The following is a 20,617-nucleotide window of genomic DNA, read 5'->3' as shown; positions in this document are numbered from 1 at the left end:
ATACAGCTGTCATTTTGTGAAATAATCAGAGCACATTTTCAAGGTGGCTTAAATCTGTGTTTTCCAGGATTTCAGTCCTAATTAGCCCCCAAATAGTTTTCTTTGTTCTCAACTAGGTTGATTTCATTTGTGGTTGACACATTCAATATCTTTTTGAAATCTAGACATGATGTACTGGGTGGAAGGAACTTCTGGGAAGGGACTTTTAGTGGTGCAGTGGCAAGGGAGGGCAGAATTCCAAGCCCTCTTATCAGTTTTCAGTCTTGGTAAGTTAATATGCTTCTGGGTTGTGAAATTTACTATTGCTTTTCAGATTATTTTTTTTCTTTCTCCTTAGGTGGGACAAGAAGGCTAGAGAAGCAGGAGTTGAGTATTTATTTCTCTTCCCCAGGTGAGTTCAGCTCTGATAAAACTCCAGCAGGTTGAGGTATAAGAGTTTCTCCTGAGGGCAGACTTTGATAAGAATAGGAAGCTCTGACATATTTAAAAAAATGGCTCCTTTTCCTTTTTTTCAGAGGAAGTTTTTCACCAATATTCACTTTGGTAAAGCTCCTGGAAGTAAAACTCACAAGTATGTGGGCACCCTTTAAGACTGGCTTTCCCTGGAATTTTTAATTCTCTGGCTTCTTCAAGTTGAGCCTACAGAAATTTGTCAGTTACAGTTCAGAATTCCCTGCCCTTCCCTGATTCCCATGGAGGTTTCTGCTCTGATAAATTATGATTCCTTTTATCTGTCTGTCTGCATCCCTAATTTTTAAGATAGTGATTTGCCTGTTGTTGGTTTTTCAGCCTATTCAGCTTTTTAGTTGTTAGGATAGGAATGCATCTTATAAGTTGCTCCTGCACTGGAGTGGAAACTCAAATAGTTGACTATTAATGTCCTTTGTGATGAGATGGAGAACAACCATGAGATTCCTCTATATTATAGAGAGGTCTTCTGGTCATCCCATGGCAAACTCCTGAAAAGAGTTATTGAAATTCATAACATTACACTTTTATTTTTGACAAAAGGACAAGTGTTGCAAATTGTTAACATTAATGGAACTTTTTCTTGATCCTAACTGTGATGGAAAATGACTGTCACTTCTCAAGGAAGTGACAAACAAACACTATCAAATTTAAGTGTTTGAAATCCCTGTTGAATCATTGCCTAGCTCAGCAAGAACAGTTTGAATTTTTCAATCCCTAGCACCTCAAAAGAATTAACAAACAAACAAAAGGGAAAGGTCTTAATGCAATGCATGTGTATAAACCAGATTTAAAGGAAATCAGGAGCAAAGAATATATGCTGGGGATCGAACCCAGAGGGTTTTGCACATGCTAAGTGTACACTCTACCACTGAGCTACACCTTCAGCCACAGGAGAGGACATAATTCTGTAAATAAGCCTGACTAAGTGGTAAGAGACAGACAGGATGTGAACTGGGAGGCATACAAGGGTTCTAGGTATCTTTTGAAGAGAAAGGTAAGATATTTAAATGGAGGATATTAAAGAGAGATAAAAGAGGTCTGAAAGCGAATATGTTGCCCAAAATATATCTGTAGGAGACCAGAATATGGCATCACAGAATATGCCTATAGGGGATACAACATGCCACCCAAAATATATCTCTTTGGCATGGGGATTAGTTTCAACTGATTATTTTGAGAAATAGCAGACATAGGAGAGGACTTGTCTCCTGGTGTTCAAGTGCAAGAACTTTTCTGTGTGTAGGCTGGAGGCACAACTCCTGGGTCATAGGAAATGCACATGCTCAACTCTCTTGGGAAATGTGCAGTTGTATTCTAAAATGGTTATACCAATATCCGCTTCCACCAGCGATGTGTGGGGTTCCCATTGTTTTAATATGTGATAAGTAGAATACCTGTGTCAATAGTACCAAGCTGGAAACCAAGCCTTTAAACAAATGAGCCTTTGGGGGACACTCAACATCTAAACTAAGCCTGGCATGGCTGCACACACGTGTAATCCCAGTGGCTGGGGAGGCCGAAGCAGGAGGATCATGAGTTCAAAGCCAGCCTCAGCAATAGCAAAGCACTAAGCAACTCAGTGAGACCTTGACTTTAAGTAAAAAAATGCAAAGTAGGGCTAGGCTAGGGATGTGGCTCAGTGGTTGAGTGCCCCTGAGTTCAATCCCCGGTACAAAAAAAAAAAAAAAAAAAAAAAAGAGAGAGAGAGAGAAAGATCTAAATTATAGAAGTTTCCTACCTCTGTTTTCAAAACCAGCAATGTAGTGGCTTTCAAAGCTCTCTCACTCTTTCCACTTCGGCATCACATTTCCTTTGACTCTGACCTTCCTGTCTCTTATGAGGATCCTTATGGTCACCTTGTGCCTGCTAGAAAAGATTTTTTTATGTCAAGATCCTTAACTAATCACATTTGTAAAGTCCCTTTTTATCATGTAAGGACACACATTCATGGATTCCAGGGAATAGGACAATTATTCTATCTGCCACAGGTCAAAACAATGAGAATTCCACATGGTGGGAGTGGATATTGGTACACCCATTGTAGAAGACAGTTGGACATTTCTCAAGAGAGTTGGATATGTGCATTTCCAATGACCCAGGAGTTGTACCTCCAGCCTACACCTGGGAGAACTCTTGAACCTGGGCACCAGAAGATGAGCACTCAATGGGGTCTAGTTGTAGTATTGTTATGCCAGATTCGTGGGACCCCAATAGACCTCCAGGAGCCGAATCTGATGCAATCACACAAGAGTCTTTATTGCAAGCTCGAGCCTTGACTCACAACTGTTCCCGACGCAGCGGTCCCAGGGAGTGAGTTCCCGTCCTTTGTTCAGTGAGATTTTATAGGTTTTGGGGGGAATACTCTATGCGTCACTACATCACACAGCAAATCATTCCATACCGAGGGAAAATCAAACAACAACTCTTAACATTGATTAGCACATTCAATGGCGGGAACAAGATGGGTAGGGGTAATTGGTTAGTACAAGAAAAGGATTCCTTTGAACTGATTGGTTTAGGCCATGAGGGGTGTACGTGCTAAACTACATGGTTTCCCAACTTGTTATCAACTACCATAAACTACTAGGGGGTCATCTGGCATTCCAGGTATTCTCCCTGTCTCATGCTGATTGGTGGCTGCTAGGGGGTTGCTATGGGTCCTCACCTAGCCTGACTGAGTCAGGGACACCTGGCGCTGCAGATGTCTCCTGTTATTTACAGACAAACAACTCAGCAGGGTGAGTATGTGCTTAGGAGTGCTCTGTAGGTTTTTCCAAGGACAAGGGTCATGCCCCCTTCCTTAGGACAGGCCTTGAGGTAGAAGCTGCTGCTATTCATTTATTTTTCAAAAAAATGGAGTCACATCAGTTTCTCAGTCTCTCTCTGATCTTCCCTCCCTTTATGATTGATTATACAAGCTGTTGTACAATGTTGAACTGTGCTGGCCTTTGTCCCTGGTTCCTGGGAGGAAGCCTCTAAATCCGTGGAATTCCCCAAGTGATTGGAGTGTTATTTGTGGTGGGCCCCTTGAATCCCATCTGAGTTTGTGCTAAGAAGACGCCTCAGAATGGGGGCTCAGCATGCCAAAAAGGCAAATCCATGTGATCTGGGGGGCATCCATTGAGCTATCAGTCTGATTTCTGGGAGGAGGAACTAGAACCACCCAGGGGATAGTTAGGCCTACATGATGAAACTCTGGACACAAAAGCTCAGATGATTTTCCCTGGTTAATAACACCATGTGTCTACTGTGAAATAAAAATTATAAAAAGCCATTGTTTGGGACTAGTTTACAAATATACATAGTAAAATGACTAAAAATCAAAATGGAGTCACTGTTGTTATTATCTGACCTTCTGGGAAATTGGGAGAGAAGGGTGACCACCGGATTTCCTTAGCGTGCTGGCCTTCATCTGATAATGAAGTCCCCTCTGCTTTGATCTTTACAAAAAATAATTTGAAGTAACCTGATGTTAATCACTTATTTTTCTATTATTCTGTCTTCTTGTCCCTTCCTTTCAAGAAAAGTAACTTTGAAACAATTAGTCTGCTTTTTTTTTTTTTTTCTGCTCCCTCCTCCCCTCTGGAATTTCTCTATCTGGAAGAGCAATTTCTTCTACTCAGTCCATCAGAACACTTATTCTATTTTATGGAATGAAGTGTGGCCCAATTCTAAAATTGCACAATAAAACTGACAAAGATCACTCAACTAAGTTTGTAGCAATTCTGTTTTTTTTTTGTACCAGGGATTGAACTCAGGGGCACTCAACCACTGAGCCACATCCCCAACCCTATTTTGTATTTTTAAATTTAGAGACAGGGTCTCACTGAGTTGCTTAGTGCCTCTCTTTTACTGAAGGCTTTGAACTTGTGATCCTCCTGCCTCAGTTGGGATTACAGGTGTGCGCCACTGTGCTTTCTTGATAGTATTGTTATACACAGATGTTTCAGGAAGGTGATGCATTCTGACTCCCCACTTTTGTTGTAGTTAAACTGTAATTTTGAGTACAGCACTTTCCTGAGTTCTGTGAGTTGTGGTGAATTTCTATTTCAGGAGGTAGTAGGAACCTCCAAATTTGTTATCAGTTGGTCAGAAGTGCAAGTGGCCTGGGGATGGCTGTGTTTGCAGCTAGTGTTGGAGGTGAAGGCAGTCTTGTGGGGCTGTGCCTTTACTTTGTGAAGTTTGGGCTCACTCTGGGGATTGCCCCTGTGTTGCATAGACCCTTCTCATTTGGCCTCAGTACAGCTGCACCATGCCCTACCAGCCTGAGGACTTCCATGTGGCTCTTCGCCCTGCAGGTCCCTCTTCACCCCAGGGATTATCCTTAGCTCTTCTAAATTTCTGTTTGGCTGTCACCCCAGTGGTGCAACTTCTTCACCCAGGTACTTTTCAGATCTTTCCTGCTTTTTGTTCCCAATCAGAATTTATCATCTTTTAATATATAATATATGTTACCTATCACTTTTCTGCTTATTGTAGTCATCCATCCACTTCTAGACTACTCAGGAAGGGATTCTTATCTGCTTTGGTCACATCTCTATTCCAATACCTGGCACACAGTAGGTGCTCAAGAAATATTTATTCACTCTCATCATTACACAAAATACATGTATGAAGATGTGAATTTGGGGTCAACATACCTTATATATAATCATAGACATGATAAATTATTGTATAATGGTATATTAAGAATTGTAATGCAAAAATAAATAAATGAAAAAATTTTATTCAGAAAATGAATGAATATTCATAATAGCATTGTTCATAAGAGCAAAAATATGTCAATTCCTCAAATGTTTATTGGTAGTAGATTGAATAACTATATTATAGTACATTTTTTAAAAAAATAGCCTTTTAAAAAATTGATGAAAATTGTCTCTATGTATGGTATGCAACATGTGGGTCTGAAATATGTATATATTGTGGAATAATTTAAATGAGCTGATTAGCGTATACATTACTTCATATACTTATTTTAGTTTTTTGGTACTGGGGATTGAGCCCAGTGCTCTATCACTGAGCTGTCTCCCCAGACATTTTTATTTTGAGGCAGGGTCTCACTAAATTGGTGAGACTGGCCTTGAATTTGAGACCCTTCTGCCTCAGCTTCCTGAGTTGCATGGCTATACTTATTACTTTCTTTTTTTGTGTGGTGACATATTACAGTATATTTACATAACAGAGTACCAAACAATGGTCTGCTTGAATAAAATACAGATATTCTCACATATAATATTGATGATACAGATTATCTCTTACCTGAAATGTTTGGGGCCAGAAGTGTTTCAGATTTCAGATTTTTTAAAAATTTTGGGATATTTATATATACATAATGCAATATTTAGGGGAAGACTCAACTCCAAACATAAAATTTACTTAGTTCCATATATACTTTCCATACGTAGCCCAAATTTTATATGATTCTCTTGGAGTAACTACATTTCAACTGTAACCATCACATGAGACCTGGCATGTAATTGTCCATTCATGGTGTCACACTGGTACTCTAAAAGTTTCAGATTTTGGTGCATTTAAATTTCAGATATTTGGATTAAAGTTGTTCAACCTGCCTAAAAAAGCAACAGGAGAAAATACAGATGATGATCCCATTCACAAAAGTTAAAAAGCCGACATATTATCTAAGGGTAAAGATTAAACAAAAGCAAGGGTATAAATACCAGAATAATGATCATCTCTGGGAGGGAAGGTTGCTCCCAGAGGAAGAGGGGGAACTACTGGCGAAGGGCCCAAGAAAGAGGCTTCTCCTGAGCAGCAGTGCCCTGTTTCTTAACCTGAGTGGTGATTTTGTGGGTGTTCTCATTTTGATTATTCTTTTTTTTTTTTTTGAGAGAGAGAGAGAGAGAGAGAGATTTTTTTTAAGATGGACAAACAAAATGCCTTTATTTTTATGTGGTGCTGAGAATTGAACCCGGGTCCCACCCGTGCTAGGGGAGCGAGCACTCTACCCGACCGCTGAGCCACAATCCCAGCCCTCATTTTGATCATTCTTAAGACAACACAAACATTTTTCACATCTCTTCTGTGTATAGGACATACTTCTCAACTTAAACACAGGACACTGAGTAGTGTTCTCAGTTTCACTGATAAACTTATTGGAATTCCATGTGACCATAGGGCTGTGTGATTTCCTCTACAGTAGCAATTAGATACTTGAGGGGTATTTGGAATAGGAGGAATGAGATTCCTCTGTCACTGGAGCTTTGCTGTGGTGGGAGACACAGAGGTCAAGGGAACATGGAAATGCAAGGTATTGGCAAAGGAAAACTGAAAATCTTGTGTATGGAAACGAAGGCAAGTCAAGTCAGGAGAGAGAAAGCTGAAATGCTGGGCAGACTTGGATGGGTGCAGGGGGAGCAGAGATTTTTTTTGGGGGGTACTGGGGGCTGAACCCAGGTGCACTTAACCACTAAATCACATCCTCAACCCTTTTTTTTTTTTTTGTATTTTATTTAGAGACAGGGTCTCACCGAGTTGCTTAGGCCTAAGTTGCTAAGGCTGGCTTTGAACTCTAGATCCTCCTGGCTCACAAGCCGCTGAGATTAGAGGTATGCACCATGATGACATGTGAAGTCATGAACCACAGATGCTGTGGAGTACAGTGCTGTGGGCCAGTGTAATAGTCATAATGGGAGGTCAACATTCAAGGTCTTGAAAGGGGAGCATATTTGGGGCAAGATAATGTCTGGTGTGACAGTAACATGGGGTAGACATTGATATATAGGTGGTTGAGGTGTCATGGACATAGGAAATGGACATTTCAGAAAAAAACAATCCTGATGTAAGAGAACCAGTGGACAGAAGCAGAAGGTATCTTGCAAATGAAGAGGGAGACAGACTCAGGAATGCACAAAGTGCAATTTATTGGGAACTTATGGGCAGATGCATGTGGCAGCAAGACAGGAGGATCCCCACACCTTGAGGCAAGAGGAAGGGGTTTATATGCTAAGCTAGACAAAGGTGGAATGTAGCCAACTGGAATGTACCTGGCCTTTCTTAAATACTACTCACATATTCAATGTCAGTTAAGAAATAGTTAAGGTATCAGTGATCAGCACAGCATGGTTGGCTGATTGTCTTAAAGATTTTGTCCTACAGGGCTTGGAATGCATGCCAAGGTCACCTGGAGGGCAAAATGTCACTTAAAACTAAATGTTATAGCTATGCCCAGCTGGATCCTTACCTATGAGTTCCTGTAGTCTATGGAGTCCCTCCAACCCACAGCCATCCCAAATGAAGCAACTCACAGTACTCCTGTGTGCTGCTATGCAGCTGCACCTCAGTACTGCTCCCTAGCCCCTCTGCCCTGGATCCCACCCATGGCCAGAAGACCCTTCTGAAGTCCCATCAGAGGAGGTCTTGGGAGAATACAACAAGCCAGCACCTGGTTACAAGCCCCTATTGAAGTTGTCAATGTCAGAGTTTTACCATGGAACTGGACTAGTGTGCCCTGCCTGGGTGAAAGAATTGATGTACACCAAGGTCATCCCTGGGTCCTTTCTTTTCTCTGTTCCAAGTACTCATGGCTCTGTAGGTAGTGAACATTCAGCTGCAAACACTTCTTATCACCATAACTATGACTGTCCTGGTCTAAGCCACCTTCATCCCTCATCTGACTATTGCCAACTGCTCTCTCCACTTCATCCAGAACACCCTATAGACTCTTATTCATGGCAGCAGGGACATATTAATATTTTTAATCATCACTATAACAAAATACCTGAGTCTTGGTAGTATAAAAAGAAAAAGAGGTTTATTTATCTTACAGTTTGGAGGCTGAAAGTCAAGAGGAAGTGGCTCCACTGGTTCAGCCTCTGGTGAGGGCCCCCGTGGCTGTGTTACATCATGGCAGATGTCAACATGGTGGAAGCACATGTAAGAGGAAGAAATCCCAGGGAGTCAGGAGGCCAGAGAGTGGGGGGAATCCTTTGTGAGGGAAGTATCCCCAATTACAGAATCACCTTTTCCTAGGTTCCAGGTCTTAAAGGTTCCACCACCTACCAATATTGCCACTCTGAAAACCAAGCTTCCAATATTTGAACCCTGGGGAGACATACTCAGGCCATATCCCAACCATGGTAAGAAGCAAGGGGATACTCATTGGCACCCGTGAATCAGTCTAATTCCCCTGAAAAAAAAATAGAGGTGGCAAAAAGGAGGGAAGAACCCCAAATTCATAGGCAGCATCTGAGCAAAAGAGATGACAAGATATTCAGAAATGCCTCTAATTATATTGGAGATTTAAAATTATTTTTGGGCTGGGGATGTGGCTCAGTAGTAGAGTACTTGCTTGCCTAGCTTGTGTGCCCTAGGTTTGATCCCTAGAACCACATACACACAAGATTTTACACACAACAAATTGGCTCTTTTTGGTATATAAGTCATTTTAAGTCTTGACAAAGCATAGTCATGTGCCCATCCCTACAAATCAAGATATAGGTGTACTTTAATCCTTCTAAAGTTTTTCCCATTCTGCAGTGAATCCTCTCCCTGGCAACCACTGATCCATTTTCATCTCTATAGTTTTGCCTTTTCTACAATGTCATATAAATACATAGAAGTAGAATTATACAGTATGGATTTTTCTGAGTTTTTTTTTCCATTCAACACAATACTCTGAGAACCATTCAGGTTGTGTTTAATATCGGCTCATTTCTTTTTACTTCTGAGTAGTATTTCATTGTATGGATATACCATAATTTATCCATTCACCCATTGAAGGACTTTTGGGTTAGTTTCTGACTGGGGCCATATTAGAGATTTTAAGATATCTCTTTCAGGAACTGATTGAATATGGGACTTGATTCAGTAATAATATGGAAGGTTTGGACTTGATTAACTAACCTGATCTAACTGATGCATACAAAATATTCATTCTTTTCAAAGGCACATCAGGTGTTTATTAAAATAGAACATGTTCTGGGCCATAAGAAATGTAAGAACAGATTTTGGAAAATTGAAATAATACAGAATCCCCTCTATAGGCTGTGTGACTAAATTGGAACTCAATGACAGGAGGATACCCAGAATATTCCCTAATATCTGTACAGTAAGCAATACCCTTCCAAATAACTTGTGGGGCAAAAGAGAAGTAAAAATGAAAATCTAAAAAAAATCTTGAGCTACATGAAAATGAAAAAGATTGTGCTTAAAAGGAAAATTTATAGCTCTAAATGTGTGTAGTAGGAAAAAAAAAAAGACTGGAAACCAATGAACCTGGCTTCCAATTTAAGAAAGAGCTGGGCATGGTGGTGCCACCTAAAATCCTAGCTGCTTGGAGGCTGATGCAGGAAGACACCATGTTTGAGGCCAGACGGGGCAGATTAGAAAGCACGAGACTCAAATAGAATCAGAAGGGCCGGGGAAGTACAATCCCAAGTACCTCCACAAAACAAAACAAGCAACACAACCAACCAACCAACCAAGATATAAAGAAAGGGGGCTTAGTGGTCGGACACTTGCCTAGGATGCTCGAGGACCTGGGGTTCATTGACTTCTAGTGCTTAAAAAAATAAAAATAAAAAAGAAGAAAGGAAAGAAGGGAGAAATGGACAATATATAACCCCTCAAAATAGAAACAAAGACAGACTAATCAAAGAAGAATGTCTCCAATAGCAGAATGAAAGTAGAATACCATTACAGAGTCAACAAACATTCAAGGGATAATATGAGGATGTTGTAAACAGCCTGTCAGTAAGTCTGAAAGTTTACACAAAATGAACTCAATTTACCAAGAGTGACACTAGAAGAAGTGGATAAACTGCATAATCCTGAATCTATTAAAACAAACCTATCATCAAAAACCTCACAGTGAAAATGTAGGTGCAGATGCTACTAATATTCTCACTGAACAGGTGTATTCTTATTGAAAATTCAGTAAGCACAAATTTGATTTTTATCTATGTATGTTATGCTTACAATTTTTTTTTTAAAGAGAGAGTGAGAGAGGAGAGAGAGAGAGAGAGAGAATTTTTAATATTTATTTTTTAGTTCTCGGCGGACACAACATCTTTGTTGGTATGTGGTGCTGAGGATCGAACCCGGGCCGCACGCATGCCAGGCCAGCGCGCTACCGCTTGAGCCACATCCCCAGCCCCATGCTTACAATTTTTTAAAAGTTCACTTAAAATGAACCCACAGATAATAAGGGGAATGGTGGATGGGTGTATATATAAAACAAAATTGGCCATATAGTAATATTTGTTGAAACTGGGCCACAACTACTACTACTTGCAGTGCTGGGGATTGAACCCAGGAAGTACTAGGAAGTACTCTACCACTGAACTCTCATCAAAACACTCCACTAGCTCCACAGCTCCCTCTGATTCAAAGCCACAGTGGGTTGATGGCTGACAAGGTCACCTGATCTGCCACCTTAGAACATTCTGGAATCTCTTCTCTACCACACTTTCATTTCTACTGTGGCTTCTTCCAAGGCACACTTCAGAGACTTTGCACTTGTTTTTGTTGTCTCAAATATTCATTTTTCAATCCAGCATGACTTGACTCATTCATGAGGTCTTGGTTCAAACCTCACCTTTCAGCAGACTTCCAAGACTACCAAAAATCAAATCCCCAACCCCAAAACTGCACTCCCTATCCTACCTCCCTGCTGTGTTTTCCTCCAGGGATCTGCATCATCAGGCGAATAAATTATTTTCTAGTATTTTAATTTACTATCTACTTCCCACCAGAATGCAAACTCTAACCAGACAGTGCCACTTACACCTGTATCCCAGTGTTCAGACTGAGACCTGACATACAGTAGGCGTTCCAAAAACATGTACTGAATGAATAAGAAGGGTCCCTAGCCTCTTCAAGGAGGTATTGTTGGGTTTCTCTGCACCTCCCACACAGACCCCTCCACATTGTGGCTTCTTGGTCCTAGACCTGTTCCACACTTGCCTGAGTCTGGCCTAGGTGCAAGAGTCACTCTGTATGTCCCTTCAAAGGGACAGGCGGTTTCAGCAGGAGCCCAAAGACATGAATCTTGTCTTCAGTGGTTTTGTAAATATAGGGGCCATAGAATCTCTCAAGGTGACTTTAGACTTTTGATCTGCCACGTATCAGCTCGGAGGTCGTGCATTTCCCCAGCATTAGTTTACTTATCTGTCCAACGGGAACAAAAAACAACACCAACCTTTTTAGAATGATTATGATAACAGGGGAAATAACTCCAGAGACCAGGATTTGCCCTCGGAAGCGTTTTCACTGTCAACTGCCACTGATAAAAATTTTGGCAGCTCCCCGGAGTTCCCAAAGGTCTTTTTTTTTTTCTTTAAAGGAAATGGCCACATACCTTTTGGGGGTTGCCTTACCCTTTTCAAGTGAAAACCTGTCCCGCCCTCTCTCACCGGTGTCCCTTCCCCGCGCCCTCCCTCTAGTTGCACCTTCGCCCCGCACCCTCCCTCTCCTCGCCCCGCGCCTGCCCGCTCCCTCCCGCACTCGTGCCCGCCTGCTCCGTGCCCGCTCGGTGCTCGCTCCGCGCTCTCTCGCGCTCCCCCGCGCCGGCTGCGGAGGGAGCTGCTCTGCCCGCAGCTGGCGCAGCGCGGGGGCGGCCGCGGGTGGGCGGGTGCCGCGGGCCCAGGCACCGAGCATGAGCCGCCGCCGGCGCCGGCCGCGCGCTGCTCCGGGCCCGACTGCGGCGCGAGGGCGGCGCGGGAGCGACGCTGGCCCGGACCGAGGTAGGTAGCGGCCGCCGATTCTCCGTCCCTCCCTCCGGCGGGTCCCCTCCGGTGGCCGGCGCGGACAGGGCGGGGCGTGCGCGGGCCCCGGGTCCCTCCCGGCGCGGCCGTCGTGGGGCCGGGGAGCGAGCTCTCAGCGTGGGTCAGGGGACGCGCGCTGGGTAGGGCGACCGCTATCCTAGCGCGCGGAGTTACTGAGAACTCCGCCCCGGGCTGGACCGCGCTGGCACCCCCTGCACCCTCCGCCCCAGCAGGGCACCGGGAGGTCCGGGTCGGGCGTGGCGGGAGAACACGGCAGGCGGGAGTAGGCACCGCTGGCAGGTCCGCTGCCCCCGGCCTGGCGTGGGGGAGGGGGCTGGGGAATCCAAGGAGCTCGGGGCTGCGCAGTTGGAAGTTTCCATTTGCTCTTCTGCGTTCTGGGCCCCGTGGTGACATCTCACGCACTCGCTGTTTGGCGAGGAATTGGGGTGTGAGTACCGCATTGGAGAGGAGAGAACCCTGGCCTGAGGAGATGCTCCCTCTCCCCAGTGGATCAGGGTCGTTTGAAGGACCACGCTCTTTGCCCTGGGCCTTGCTTGGGATCAGGGACTGGGGCAAGGTGCGGCTGGTTAAGGTCTGTGCGAGAGTGTGTGTGGGTGCGCGCGCGCGCACACGCGGTGCGGGGGTAGTCCTGTTTGGGGAGAGAGGCGCTGGCAGGTTTCTGCACCCAGCATTTCTAACTGCCCCAGAGCGCTGGAGCTAGTGGTATTTATGGGGAGGTTGGGGGTCTGTGAGGTGGCGGGGCTCCCTCTACTCCTGTTAGGGGTGTGAACCTCCCCCTTTGGTTCACCCTCCCTGCTACTGTCATTCTTCCGCTATCAGGAAAAGTGAAGGACCCAGATGGCCACTTTCCCCAGGAGTCTAGGACCTTCAGGAAGGCGATGGTCTGCCCCTTCCCTTGAACTCCCCCACCTGGGTCTGGATTCCTTCTTGCCCAGCAAAGCCTGACCTGGGTCTGGGCCATTCTTTGCCCAGGCAGGGGTCCTCCAGAGCACTGCAGTAGCCACTGTTCTGAGCAAAGCACTAGAAAGTGGGGAGACCAGTTTTGACTTAGGAACCATGGTGGGTTGCAGGCCCCTCCCAAACTGTTTCTCTGCCAGCAGAATGACACCATGTATCTGATGACCCCTGAAGGCATTTCCACAGTGACATCCAGTGACACTGCTTTGGAACCTCAGGACCCCAGCTCCAGAAGAATAAATTGAGTGGGAGGACATGGGGGACCTCAATTGGGTGGCCTGGGGACACATGAATGGGTTCCCTGTCCCTCTAGTTTTTGTCCTTAGGACCATGGATTGTAGTGTTCCAACAGCCCTCTTGTTGGTGGTCAGTCTGAGACAGGGGTGCTGCAGGGCTGAAAAGAATTCAGCAGGCTCCACGGTGAAGCTTGGAAGCTGTGTACTCTTAAATATGGCCTCCCTGGTTTGGGAGCCCATGCAGGTGTGCCAGTGGGCCCAGTCCGAAAGCCAGGCAATGAGTTTGTTTTTCTCTAGGAGGCATCTTTGAGCTGCCAGCCTGATGGCTTCCTTCCACCTGGCAAATCGTGGAAATGGAACAGTTCACATAGAGCAGAGGATTTTTTTTTTTTTTTTTTTGGTGTAACTTAGCAACTGCAGGCAGAGGAGGAGGAGGAGAAGGAGGAGGAGGAGGAGGCATGATGCTTGCCACTGCATTTCTGTTGGGTACTGATGGATGGGCCTTTCTGCATGTGGGAGGGGCCAGGCTGTGTCACCTGGCTAGGTGAAGAACAGACCCACCTACCTACCCCTGGGTCCTCTGGGGGAGATCAAGTAAAAGGTGGGTTATGCAGGTGTGGTCTGGGAGCCCCTTAGCACACCTGCCTCCCCACCTGTAGAATGATGGCCTCCAGAGCAGTATTGGAATAGGTTACTTTGGCTTTTTTAGCCCCAGAATCATGTATTTCACAAAAGCCAAATTTATCAAATAGGTCAAGTGTAGGTGCACTGCGGAGGCAGGGTAGGGGGCTTTGAGCCTCAGGAAGTTAGGTGGGTGTGCTGGTGTGGGATGGTTATGTCTGCATGGCCCTACCTCTGGGGAAGGGCCCTGCTGCTTGGGGCAGAGTCCCGGGGAGGGGAAGGAGACCTGGGTCAGGACATCTCCCAAATCTCTTCTGGCTGCCCCCTGATGGGACTCCTTTATCACTCCCCCCTGCTTTTCCTCCGGAGGCCATCTGCTTCAGCCCTGGTCCGCTCTGGCTGTTTTTCTCTCAGCTTCCAAATGCTGAGCAAAAATCTGCCTCCGGTAACTCCCACTCACTCCAGGCTGCCTCTCTGGTTCTTTGCCCTTGCCTGCTCACCTCCCTCCCATGGATGAGTGTTTACCTAGCAAGGATGTGATGTGTGGAAGGAGGGAGGCAGGGAGCAGACACAGACAGAATCTTCTGGTGCAGTGGCCATGAGAGAAGGGCCTCTGACATGCACTGGTCACCAGCAGGGCCTCCTGACCCATATGCCTTACTCCTTTCTGGGCACAGAGCCTGTGATTGTGGGTATGTGAGAAAATGAATGTAAGGGATGGTCCAGAGTGGGTTGACTGCTACAAACCCTGTAGAATGCTTGTCGGCTGGGGACACCAGGAAGCTCCCATCTGAGAACCCCCGAAACAGGGTTTGAGAGGGTCAGCAGGCATGGTGAGATGAGAGCCATGTGATGGAAAGTCCTAAAACCCCTGGGTATCCTGACCTTTCAGATTTTGAGAGGGGTTTGGACCTTTGGGATTTGTGCCCTGGGACAGGCTGGCTATAGTTGCCTTAGACACTATAAAGAGAGGACTGAGAGGGGCTTCATTGTGATACCTACCACATGAGGGTGGCTGGGGGTGTGAATGCTGCTGGTAGCCTCCCTTGCCTGAGGATGACAGAAGGGAGGGATGCTACTTTGATACAGTCATATATCCTTAGGGGTCTGGATGTTCTGTCTGCAAAGGCATCTGAGAACCACCTGGGTGCCTTTAAACGTCACTTCAGCAAACCGCTGTGGTCCTTCCCTAGCAGCCTTTCTCCACCTCATTCACTTGACACAGAAACTTCTCAGGTCCCCTTGGTCTGTACTGGGATGTGAGCACAACCCTGGGCCAGAGCCAGGCTTTGCCCAGGGGCTCTGAGGCTTCATGAGCTGGCTTTGTTTTTTTTTAATGAGTTTAGGGAACAGAGCAGTGCTAGCTTGAGGAGGGGAGGCTTGAGGCTGGGCAGAATAGCTTGAAGCAGGTACTCCATGTGTGAGTATGAGCTCTGTACAGCTGGGGTGTTGACTCCAACCCCAGGGCATAGTGTTGGGCACTTAGGTTGTTCCATTCTGTTTGCCTAGCTCTTGGGCCGTCTGCTCACAAGTGGGATGATACCACCCAGTTGACAGGTGACTGGCCTCAGAGGTGAAGTTATTTTTGTAAAACTTCTTCCATCTTAAAAGCAACAAAACTTGTCTCCTTCAGCTTCCTCCCACCCTCCTCCTCTGCGCGTGCTGACTTTGAAGACATGTTCTCGGCTTGCTCACTCCACATCCTCACTTCCCACTCTCCCAGCCCACTCCAATCTGGTATTCATCCTCAGTTCAGGAAGACCATCTTCAGAGGCCATGGACTTCACTGTCCTTGCTCCAGGATAGGCCACCTGGCCCCTAGTTCTCCTCCTTGTTCTATGGACTTCCCATAGCCCCCCTCATGGCTCTTCCTCCTGTTCTGGGACACAGGATCTGGGGCCATACCCTCTCCCTAAACACAGCTTCTGTTCTTCTCCGTGCCCAACTCCTTTCAGCCTAAGCCTGAATTTGGGGGCTTCTTTAGCATGTGTGCTGTGCCTCCTGGATGCCTCCCAAGTGACCGTGGGTATCATCATGCCCTTGAGCATTGCCAGACTCAGGATCTCTATCTGAGCAGGTAGGCAGCCACAGTATCCCTTGTCCCTTCTGTCAGGTCACCCTTGTATTGAATCATTAGCCAGTCTGGCCCTGCCCTAGACCTGTCTTCGTTTTTCTTTTGGTACCAGGGATTGAACCCAGGGCCCCTTAACCACTGAGCAACATCTCTAGCCCTTTTTAATATTTTCTTTTAGAGACAGAATCTCTCTAAGTTGCCTAGGACCTTGCTAAGTTGCTGTGGCTGCTTTGAACTTATGATCCTCCTGTTCCAGTCTCCCAAGCTGCTGGGATTATAAGTGTGTTCCACCATGTCTGGCTTCCTAGACTTCTCTTCTGTCCCCTCCTCCACCTTTCCCTGCTCACTGTCACCTCCATTCTGGCCTGGACAATTGCAATAGCTTTCTTCTCATGCGATCTCCTTCATGACACAGGATTCTGTCTTGACCTCTGCTGGGTCTCCTCCCCACAGTTGATTTCCAGTGTTTTTCAGAGGCTTCCTGTGCAGGGAGATCATCTTCAGAGGCCTCTGTGGTGTTGCCCTAGGTTTACTTGTCTGTGATTCTCTGGGGACCTGTCTACTTCAGGTCTCAGACAGACCCCATGTTTGAGATGGTAGCTGTGTTTGGGATGTATGCAGAAGTCTCTGAGCTGCTTTGTGCAGTGGGGCAGACTTCCTGTCTTGAGCCACATTGATGTTAGACGCCCTCCTCCTCCCGCGCGCTTCAAGGAGAGGAGAAGGGGCAGACCAAGAGCTGTTGGTCAGATGAGTTTTTGGGACAAATGTTGGTGACTGGACCAATCCAGGAAGGAGTATTGGGGGGCAGGGCTGGGAGGCTAGCACCCTGCTTGTTATCACCACCACTTCAGTTTTTCCAAGTGTCACCCTCAGACTCTACCTTGAAGAGAGCTTCTCCCTAGATCCAGTTGCCATGACAACACTGTTAACAAAGAGTAGCTTCCATGGAGGAGGCTAGCTTACCCAGAAGCTGAGTGTGCGCTCTGATGGGTATATCAGCACAGCCTGTCTCCTCACCCCCTCCAAAGCTACCCAAATCTTGAGGATCGTCCCCTACCCTTTCTGCCTGGGGGGCTTTCCAGGCCTCTGGTGCCCAGATCTATCCAATGTGAATGTCACTGAGCCTGGATTCCACTGGGGTGTGGCTTGGTTCCCAACCACAAATGAAGCTTTCTACCTAGAGTGTGGGAGATGTGCCCAGCCCCGGCCCCAGATGCTTCCCAGGGCGAGAAGCTACAGTTTGCTGCTGTAGAAACCAAGGCTCAGAAGCCAGACTTCTCTTGTCTGGGTCTTCTCTCAGACTGATTCTGTGCTCTAGACCGTGCTGGCTGTGAGCTATGAACAGGTCCCCTTGGCTTCCATTTCTCCTCTAGGTGCATGGTCTGGATTAAATGAGGTAATGTTGTACAGTTCTGAGCTCATGGGAAGGCTGGCCAGGCTGTTGGGATCCAACTCTGAGCTCTCAGAGCTGAGAGGGAGGGAAGGAAGGTAAGACTGAGCAGGTGGATCAGCTGGGAGATTAGAGTTGGAGCAGGTTGAAGACACAGAAGCTTCTTGGGGAGTTCATGAGGGTGTTTAGATGCTTTCATGAGTAAATTACTCAGGGGAGGCAGGAGGCTGTATCAGTTTGTATCAGTTTGACTACTGTTAATAGGGATACCTTCCCCAGGGGGACTGGACAGGAAGTAGAGTCCCTGGAAGACCAGTCTGGGTGGAGGTAAGCCTTAAGGCTGCCCTAGGAGAGCCCAGTCCTGCCTAACAATGCACTGCAAGCCCTGTGCCCTTCCCTACTCTGACCCACGTGTCCCTTGTAACTCACGCCAACCAAGAAAGATCTGCCGTGAGGTGCTGGGCCAAATCACCTGTTTCACTATGTGTGAGGACACTGGAGAGGAGGGGAGGAGGGGTTGGGAGGAGGGGTTGACAGTGGTCCAAGCTGGGGGTGGGCCAGAGGCCCCAGTTGTTCACTGGTTGGCCCAGGCAGTGGGAACCACCTCCAAGAGTAGGGGTGGGATGGGAAACCCCCACACGGGCAAGACCTGGAGGGAACATACCCACAACCCATGCATCACTGCTGACCTCACCCTAGTGATGGTATCCTTAAGGGCACACACAGAACCACCAGCTCAACAGTAGGCACGTGGGTGGAAATCTGTATCCTCCAGACTATGTTTTCTGACTATAATGCAGTCTAAAAGAATTTAGTGACAAAATAGGTGATTCCAAAATAAAATCGTATTTAGAAAATTTAAAAGATGTGTAAAAAATGGGTAAAGAATAAATAATAACAGGAATTATAAAAACCTTAACTTTAGAGCCAGGCATGGTCACATGCCTGTAATCCTAGCAACTCAGGAAACCGAGGCAGGAGGATTGCATTTGCATGAGACCAGCCTTGGCAACTTTTAGTGAGACTCTGTCTCAAAATAAAATTAAAAAGGCCTAGGGATGTAGCTCATTGGTAAAGGAGCTGTGGATTAAATCCCAAGTATTACCAGGGGGGAAAAAAAAAAGCTTAGGTTCAATTGATAAAAATACAGTGAAGGGGATTTGTGGGGTGTGACTATTGTAGCATTTATAGACAGATTCCCTGCTGAATGTCTAGAAAGCCTGTGTTCTCTGAGGACAAGTCCACATGTCTCCTCCATGGGTCCTGGGGTGGAAAGGGGCTGGGAAGTGAGCACCTGGGAGGGGTTTAGAGGCAGTTGAGCCAGTGCCAGGCCCTGAGATGGAAACCCTGGGGCCATGGGTATGGAGTCTCAGTTCAGTTCCATGGCTAATCTACATGCAGAGGCTCCTGTGAAGGAGCTGCTACTTGGGCCCTGGTGTGAGATAGTCCACACTAGAGACATCTTGAGCTTCACTGTGGAGGGGCCTGTGCTTCCTCCAGGAAAGAACTGGGAACTTACATGTAGGAAGGGGCTGAGATCTGTGGAGTTACAGTGTGAGGTACCCTGGGAGCCGAGACAGGGTCCTTGAATCAAAATGCAGCTGGGAACTCTGAAAAGACCATTCCAGATCTGATGGCCTATACCTCATTTTCTCAGCCTCCTCTGTTGGCTTCCGAACCCCTCACTGCTCCCCACTTCAACCCTTTCTCTCCTGGAGTTCCCTTCACCTCGACCTCTTTGCTTTTTGGACACTGGGGATTGAACCCAGGAGCATGTACCACTGAGTTACATCTCCAGTCCTTTTTATTTTTAAATTTTGAGACAGGGTCTCACTAAGTAGCCTAGGTTAGCCTTGAACTTGTCATCCTTTGCCTCAGTCTCTGGAGTCACTGGGATTATAGGTATGTAACACTGGACCCGTGCTCTGATCCTTTTTATCTGTGCCATGGACTCCCAGAGCCCCTACCCATCTCTCTCAGCACACACACACTGGGGAGGTCACAGCCAGTCTCAGCACTTCAGTAGCTGGGTCAAGGCCAAGAACCAAGCTCTCTACATATTATTGCCTAGATCCAGGCTGTTCCTAGGGGAGTTCAACCCTGAAAGAACTCTGTCCTCTTGCCCCCTGTCTGCATGTATCTTCTGCCTCCTCATAGCCACTTTTACCTTCCCTGGCTGCCCTCTCCTTAACCCATGCCTCTGCAGCAAAAGAGGATTTTTGCAGCCTCAGTGTTCAGTCCCCCTTGAGCTGTGTTCCTGTAGCAGCTGCTTCTCTCTCTACTCCTCCCACAGTGTCCCCCTCCTCACCTCAGACCCACTCCTCACTGATTCTAGTGTGGCCATGGCCCCTCCCTCCATCAGAAACTCTTCCTACCAAAGAATTTAATAAGCATTTTGATTCTCATGTCTGTTAGGGGTGATCACATGGCCTTTCTCAAGTCTCTCTCTCCTGCGTTCCTACTGCCTACTCCTTCTAAGTGTCCTTGGTCCCTCTCACATGTCCTTTTCTCCTTGTCTTCCATCTGGGACTTCAGGGCTTTTGGTCCTAGCTAAGAAGGTGGAAACCCACCTGGTCTCCAGGACCTGGAAGGTGCAGTGTCTCCCCCATCTTTTTTTCTTGGGCCTATAGGTATCTGGCCCTGAGACCTCATGCCCTTTGCTGCAGACCTGCTTCTTTTTTAGGGCTCTTGGCCTCTGTTCCTTTGACTTTAGATTGCTGGTGGTATTCTGTTGTCACATACCAATCAGCCTCCACCTGACCCCAGAGTGGAGTGGAGTGGGAGGCAGGGACAGAAGACTTTCTTTGTGGTAGGGCCCAGGTAGCCTTCTGTGGCCTGCCTTCTCCTCCTGCACAGTGGCAATGATGTGTCCTGTTGGTTGAGGGCTAAGCCTGCCAGTGGGCACTCTCCCAAGAGGGGGCACAGTGCAGCCATATTGGGGTGAGCCAAGCTGCGCAGGATCTGCAGGGCTGCTGCTGATCAGACAGATGCCTTGGGTAAGTTCTTTGACCCCTCTGAGCCTGTTTGCTCTAAGAAATAGAGATGAGGGTAGCTAGGCTCCCTGATTTAAAGATTAACTGTGATGATGTTAATTTTACATGTGAAGCACTTGGCACCGTTTCTG

At 46.7% G+C, this 20,617-nt stretch overlaps 1 protein-coding gene across 1 annotated transcript in view; it reads left to right on the top strand.

Moving 5' to 3' along the window:
• The first annotated feature begins 12,018 nt into the window (after nucleotides 1-12,018).
• Nucleotides 12,019-20,617, top strand: part of RASGEF1A (RasGEF domain family member 1A) — a 78,256-nt gene continuing 69,657 nt past the window's right edge. The window contains exon 1 of the mRNA XM_081268018.1: nucleotides 12,019-12,173. The gene's annotated coding sequence lies outside the window, so the exon portion shown is untranslated. The remainder of the gene's footprint in view (nucleotides 12,174-20,617) is intronic.

Source organism: Spermophilus citellus, assembly GCF_964194105.1.
Source record: "Spermophilus citellus genome assembly, chromosome: 15".
In the NCBI taxonomy this organism is placed as follows: domain Eukaryota; kingdom Metazoa; phylum Chordata; class Mammalia; order Rodentia; family Sciuridae; genus Spermophilus; species Spermophilus citellus.
Note: the sequence above shows the minus strand (reverse complement) of the source record. Positions and strands in the feature narration are given on the sequence as shown.